General features: G+C 32.6%; 1 long non-coding RNA gene across 1 annotated transcript; it reads right to left on the bottom strand.

Moving 5' to 3' along the window:
• Positions 1–2108: 2108 nt before the first annotated feature.
• LOC128189965 (uncharacterized) lies at positions 2109–7586 on the bottom strand. The gene is made up of 2 exons (XR_008244307.1): positions 7467–7586; positions 2109–4805 (listed from the first exon to the last, which is right to left on the bottom strand). It is a non-coding gene; the product is annotated as an uncharacterized LOC128189965 (long non-coding RNA).
• Positions 7587–7651: the final 65 nt, after the last annotated feature.

Genomic DNA, 7651 nt, shown 5'->3' with positions numbered 1-7651 from the left:
TTTTCATCAATTAAAAAAAACAAATGCCTTGTTTGCATTAAATTAATCCGATGAACTCTATTTAATATAGTTTAATTACTTTTTAAAAATATTTATGATATTCTTTCCTCAATTAAAAAAAAACCCAAATGCCTTGTTTGCATCAAAAAAATCCCCTGAAGTTAACTTTATATAAATTTTTATTTTAAAGATTTTTGTTCAATTTTAAAGAACAAATGCTATCTTTCCACTAAAATAACAAAGCCTTTTTAGGCTTAATTTGTTTTTAATTAGAATATCATATTCATCAACGAAATGATAATAATAAAAAAAAATTCAATGTTTCTTTATAATGTGTTACAATTATTTTTTGTGCACTCTGCAATGGTTTGATCGTGTCCATAAACCAGGTTACAAACCGCCCTTCGCTTCCGTTTTATGCAGATATCGCAGGGAACGATACCACAGCAAACGACATTCCGACAATCCAGGGTCGATATATTGATTGGGATTAAAACGGCAAGGCATAACACGTGAACTCAGTAGAACGGCGAAAAAAAAAAAGATTTGTACAAGTCAGGAACGTTGCGTGGTTTTTGAAAGGAGGGGGGGGGGGGGGGGGTATGTGTAACCGAAATCTCGACAATCGTAAAAATATAAAAATAACCATAATATTCGCAAAAAGGATATTCCTAGGTGCTGGCGAATTAATGTTGGGGGATAGTAGTGCAAACATGCCTCAGAATTGTGTGTGGGGAGAAGGGAGGACAGTTTTTTCAAAATTTAAGAAAAATGCCCCCCCCCCCCCCTTTCGAATGCTAGGTGCATGTAAATTTGGTTTCAAATAATTACAAAGTTTTTGAGAATTAAATTTGTCCCGTTCTCGTGTTTTCTTCATTGTTTTGACGGGTTTGTATTACATAATGACCAATGTGCATTTTAAGCATGGTATAACACAGGGTTTAAAAAAAAAGCAACCAAAGTTAAAATATATTTAGATCTGGGATAAATAACTTGTAAAGATATGCTGTAGTAATGCATACACGGAGCTGGTGTCTTTCCCTGAACAGGTCAATGCTCTGCGCGGTCTTTGACCCCGGACAAGTAAAAAACAAACGACCTTGCTTAATGGATTACACCTCTTATGTAATTCACTCGAAATCCGTCTACAGTTGCCTAGATACATTGGCTTTTGTTACCAAGAAGCTTTGGATTTCCCAACAACAAGATACAACGAACCCATGAAAAATGTGTACCTTTCATGTTCCCCTGCATGTGCAGTTTCAAAATATTTTTATATCATAAAGCTCTAGTCGTACATTAAACCCCCCCCCCACAACAAAAAAATAATTGTAATATTTTGGTCCGTCAATGAACTTTTGAACTACTAGGTAAATAATGTAATTGTGCAATATATATAAATATATACATGTCTATTTATCCTCATTGTTGACATTCACGGTACGTCGGAGGTAAATGACCGTTACAGGGTTCAAGGCCATTCAAGTTCAAGGTAAGGAAATGTTTATTTATTTAGCACACATCTATTTCTCTAAAAATGTACGAACTTGCGTCGTGAAAGTCACATCCCATAGGCGTCAGAACCGGGGGGGGGGGGGCTTTTTTTTGCAAAGTTAGACTTAACCATTAGGCACATAGCAGAATAGAGGGTTCAGCCCCCCTTTTTTTCGCAGGATTTTTCTCTCAATATTTCTGAGGATCAGTCTGGTCCCCCACTTATAATTTGCTTCCGACGCCAGTGCATCCATTTATAAATGTCCAATATATAGATAGGCATACATGTTACTGTCGTGCCATTTGTTTTTCAAATTTACTACCACCCGTTAAATTCAAAATTTACAACCTGTCATTTCATCCAAACATTAATGTTATTCTATGAATAGGAAGTACACAATAAATAAGAAATACTTTTGATCCAATTAAAAATCCTTCTTATTCCTCTTTAATATGCTAAAAGGCAGTGGTTAAAGACATATCAATTTCAACTGTCATTTCCTGTTTTGATTCACATGGGAATTATAACAATATAAAAGCAATCTGTTCACTCAGCAACAATTTTTCGATTCTGTTCCTCAAATCATCTTTATGTTAAAAAACTACATAAATCGTTTTGGCTTCAAGGCAGTAATTTATTTCAACAAAATCATGAGTGGCATATGTTCTGAAAACCACCAGACCAAAGAAATGTGTGTAGACAGAGACAGTACTGTGTGTATGACAAGATCTAACAAATTATTGATCATTAACTGGACATCATTTCAAATAAAGAACTTGTGTTCATTTAAATAAAATACTACAGTACCCATCACTTATTTCAATTCAATACATGTACCAATAAAATCAACATACAGAGTCCTTTCTCAGGCTATAAATTATTTTAATTGTATCGAGTCTTTTAAAATGCACCCCTGAATCTTTGTTCAATAACACATAATATACTGTATAACATGAATATGTAAAGTTTTATATATTGCATAAAAAGAGTAATTTTGTAATAAATAAATAGCTCCATTCAAAAAAAGATCACATTGGATTTTGGTACTGGAAAAATCAATAATTAAATAAATGTTCTAAACTATACAAGAAGGAATTCAATGCATGCATGATTAAAGGACTCTATACTTATCCTTAAGTAAATATTGGGACCAGAAATACCCCAGCATATACCCTACCACTAAATCAAAAGCACTTTACTCAAAGTGACAATGTTCTCGTTCTGCATTGCAATTTTATATTTTTCTGTGAATGAGCAATCAGATTTCTAGTAGGAGTAAAACCTGAAAACCTGAAAATCTTAAACAAGAAATATATCTTTAACATAATTCTTAACAATGTGTGCTTCAAAACTTGTTTTTGGTTAAGATCTATTACATTAAAATTAACCCTGTTAAAGTCCGTTTTATTTTCATTGACAGAACATGGACACACTGTGCCCTGATTGTTGTATATCTTTTAAAAGCTGGATAATAAAGTGACTAAAAGCTAACGCAACAACACAAAAATCCCATAAAACCAGAAGTAAGCAAAAACAAAACGAACAACAGAAAAAACAACATGAGATATAGTATATATAAAATAGCACTATCAGGTGACATTCGTCAACAAAACTTCTCATTCAGATCTTTATGGATTTTCAAAAGTAAAATAAAAATACTTTAGAAATTCATATGCAACAAAAAAAAAAATACTTAAAAGCTTTTAAGCACTCTATGCTGGGGGTGAAACCCAAAAATATTTGTGTTTACAGTATACACAATGTATATTATGCTTTTTCATACATGGCAACAAGTATAATCAATTGCAGTATTGAGTCAATCACAGTTTTGATTGAAAAAGAGGATTAGCATATAATCCCATATCTTATCACTCTGTTACAACAGAAAAATAATATATATCTTGCAATATGCATTTGTTATGTATGCCTTCACATAGAAGGGAAACTTTGTTGACCTTTCAGTACACATTCATAAGTTAACACCAGGCACCAAAACCTTAATCACAGAAATGACTTGCCTCAGAATCTTAAATTGATATAACTTTTGAAATACATATACCGCAATGTTAAAAGAATCAAATAAATGAAAATTCTGCATGATTGTTTGCTTTTTTCTCTAAATAGAATAAAATCTATGACTCATGAAAGTCCTAAATCAAATTTTAATATTTATTTCAATTTAATGAGTATGTCCAAATCTAAGTTTATGGTTTTGGGGCCAGAGTTCAGGATGCATCCTACTGGGTGTTCAAAGAAGCAGATTGAAACTACCCTGTAGTAACACATCATGTATCCATGTACCCAATACATTCAATACACGGTCTCTGTATCATACAGTACACTTGTTATCGCATGGCAATGAATGATTGTATGAAAATATCTCCATCAACACAAGATGAAAAGCAACTTCATTATCAATATTGACAATGGTGTGTTTTATATACAGAATCAAAATATATAAGTTATAGCTGTACAGAAAATTCAAATACACAACTTTGTGCTTTGAAACTGGCAAGCATGGGTTTTCTTCACGGAAAACTAAATACCGAACTATAAATATACACATGAGAAAAAGAATTTGAGTTGAAATATTTGGTACCCTTAGAGTGATTAAGTGAAGTATCACATTTTATATATTATGTCCTGACACATGTTCTTATGGCCTACATGATTTTCCTACAGCTGGTCATTCTACCTTACATTCATAGTACTGCCCTGCGTAATCGGTATAACCTCAGTGGTCGAAGAAATGAACACAGTCAGGTTTTTCGAAGAGATGCTTAACACGTCTTCTACTCGCTCATGGTCAATGTGTTCGTCCTCTTTTGAGGAGAACTGTCTGATGGCGGATATTATTACGATACATACCAACAGTATAATAAACAGGAGGGTTAAAATAAACAGAAGCCGTGCCCTCTTGTTTGGTTCCTCTGATACGAGAGTAACATTGCTGTGTAGAGTAGGAAGAACTTCGTTCTCTTTATCAATGAAGATGGTGACGTCCGTTGGCTTGAACTTGTTGAAGGAGACATTTCTTGTGAGAGAGTTGTCAGATTTATTGCTGGAGGAGTCCCCTGAAATCAATTTTGCATCCTCTTCTTTGTAAGAGTTCATGCCACCTGAGTAAGGTGACATCTTGGCACTTATGTCGAAAATGTCTGAATTTGTATTACCGGTACAAGTATTGGAACTTACTATCTGTTTACACAACACCAAATACTTCTGGTTATCAAAGTTCTCCACCTTTACGTTGGCATTTTTCTCCACTGAACTTTCATCATGACATCTGTTCTGTCATCTCTATAATATTCTGAAAAAAAAATATCCGTTTTATAACCCCTCTTAAAACATTTTACAAAGTACAACTTACATAACTTAAGTAACAATGTGTATTTGGATGAGTCATATGAAAGTACACATTTAATAACAAAGTCAGACAAACTTACATCTTCCTGCATCATATAAATTCACTAGCAGAGTACCATATAACAATCTATTCATATATACTACTCTACACATGATACTGTCAAAATTAATTCCCCGTTGAAGTTGAATATTCAACTTTGTGAGAGTTAGTGCATACATCAACAAATTTTAAACAACACCATCAAGTGACCGATTATCTAAATTATTTACAATACCTTTATCCTAGTTATGTCCAGCTAATCAATAATATTTTCTATTTGGGAATGACAATTATCCAGTAACTCCTAGTCAAGCATCAAATGCACACACACACAGCTGAGACAATATGAAGAATGATCAGAATTTTATTTTTGCACTTGCTATTGCTCTCTGTGCAAATGAAAAACACTGCAGACACAAAGCCTTAAGAGCATTGATTTTCAGGAATACAACCATTCCCTGGCAAAGGAAGTAAGTTAGGTGTTTAATGAACTCATTTCTGGACCCACACATATAAACCTTTATAAAGGCCAATACACAAAATAGCAAACTGGAATTTTCTGGCTAGTACCTGTGGTTTGTTTTTACCAAGATTGTTACATCCTACAGGACATGGCCTTCCTTCAACTGTTGGGTAGCTCCGAGGACAAACCTCAGTCAAGGCAGAGACAAAATAGAGTTGCCAAACACTCCATTAGTTCACTCACCTCTGTGTTTATTCAAACAGAAACAAGACCACCTCACAACACTAAGAATACCTTTCACATTTACTATACAGTTCCCTGAACTGTTGAACTGAGAACTTCTTACTGTTGAACTGAGAACTTCTTACAATGGTTTAAAGGACTTCTATCTGTATTTGACCTTAATGCAATTCAATTTCCTGGGTCAAGAAACACAGGATTAATAACACAAGAGGCAGCTTATTTGAATAATAATGCCGGACTGTGGGTATATTATTCAAATTTATAAAATAAAGCTTGGTTGGGATTTATCAATATTGTTATCAAAATGAAATGTTAAGCCATCAAAATCATAGAAAGATAAGGTACATTTAATTAGAATTTTAATACAAAACAGTGAGAAATGTAATAATTTTTTTTGGAACAATATCTTTTTAAACCAACAAAATAATTTTTGTGATTCAAGTATATAACATGTGTTTGAACCATTTCAAACGCCTACACAGTAGTTAAAAAAAGCAAAGCCTACAAATTACACTGCACAGTTACCTAAAGAATGAGAGTATGAGCGAGACTTGCGTCTTGTGAAAAAGCAATCTGATTGGATAAAAAACGAAGAAAGAGAGCACATTTCCAAAAAGGAGTGTCCATATTGTAACTTTATATTACCAAATATGATTAGTATATGACAAATATACGTTCTGAAGGGACTAATTTGAACACATATGACTATAACATAGGGAAGTGTGTACATTAATGATTGGTTATACACTGGTTTAAATGACTTGTTTGCAAAATGCTGAGCCATCAAAATCACAGAGGTAGAGGGTACAAAAGAGGCATCTGGTAATTTTATTAGATATTTCTCTAAATACAGTCTATATAGTTTTAAAGGAAAACCTTATATACGATTGAATCATAAAGAGATACCCATATAAATTTGTGAAAAATAGCATTTAAAATTTATTTTATGAAAAATGTTGTATATCCCCTCGATGCCCCAAAGTGCACGGAGCCGTAATCACAAAAGGATAACCCACATATTACATAGCAGACCTTGTTGAGAAATTTGACTGTGAATAATCTGATAAAATATAGGAAAAAGCAAGTTTTGAAAAAAAGTCCTTCAAATTCTTTTTTAATCATAAGCTTATCAAAGTTACTGTTAGTTATTTATTCATGAAATTTACCCCCTCAACTGCTGCCAAATAAATTCAACTTAACATTTTATAATTTTATAAGATAAATGAGTCTATATTTGTAAAATAAAATGTAACTGAAATATATTAACAATATAGGCCTACTTCAGTCAATTAAACAAACTTGTGCTACAGAAAAGTACATATCATTTACCATGTTTAAAAAAAACGTAAAATAGGACCAATCAGAGACATATCTCTGGACCAATTCATTTATTTCTTGTAAATTCTGAATTTTAGTATCCATCTAGCCAATCTATAGATTTTTTTAAATTCTTGTGAACATCATATATTTTTATCGTGTTAAATTAATTATGAAATACAAATAAAATGTACATATATGCCTGAACCAAAAAAATACACTAAAAAAGACATAAAATCATAATAATCATATCTTAATTAGGAGATTCTAAAATCATAAAAGGAGTGCTATAATTATGAACATATTGTAAGGAATAAAATCAGCAGTATTCAACCACTACAATCAACATTTCACAAATATAACATAAACTTCATGGTAAACATATGATAAATTACAAAGAGATAAAAACTGAAAAAAAAACCTTAAATTAATTTAATTTTATCAACAAATATACGTTCAAACGACTGTGTTATCATTAACGTAACTGTTACACACTCCACAACTTGTGCTTTAATGAAACTATGTCCTAAGTCCTTACCCACCTTCCGAAAATTCCAGTGAAAAATGTAACTGAACAAATCTAGTTTGAACTGGCTATGTTCATGTGTATATACATTAAACTTGTGGTCTGCTCTTTGTTACGTTTTGACTGGTTCGCCTAGTTAACTGTAACTGGTAAGAATCCGAGAAGTTGCGAATGCTATGGATAGTCTGGTATCAGAAGCCT

The sequence above is a fragment of the Crassostrea angulata genome, chromosome 1, assembly GCF_025612915.1.
Source record: "Crassostrea angulata isolate pt1a10 chromosome 1, ASM2561291v2, whole genome shotgun sequence".
Classification (NCBI taxonomy): domain Eukaryota; kingdom Metazoa; phylum Mollusca; class Bivalvia; order Ostreida; family Ostreidae; genus Magallana; species Magallana angulata.
Note: the sequence above shows the minus strand (reverse complement) of the source record. Positions and strands in the feature narration are given on the sequence as shown.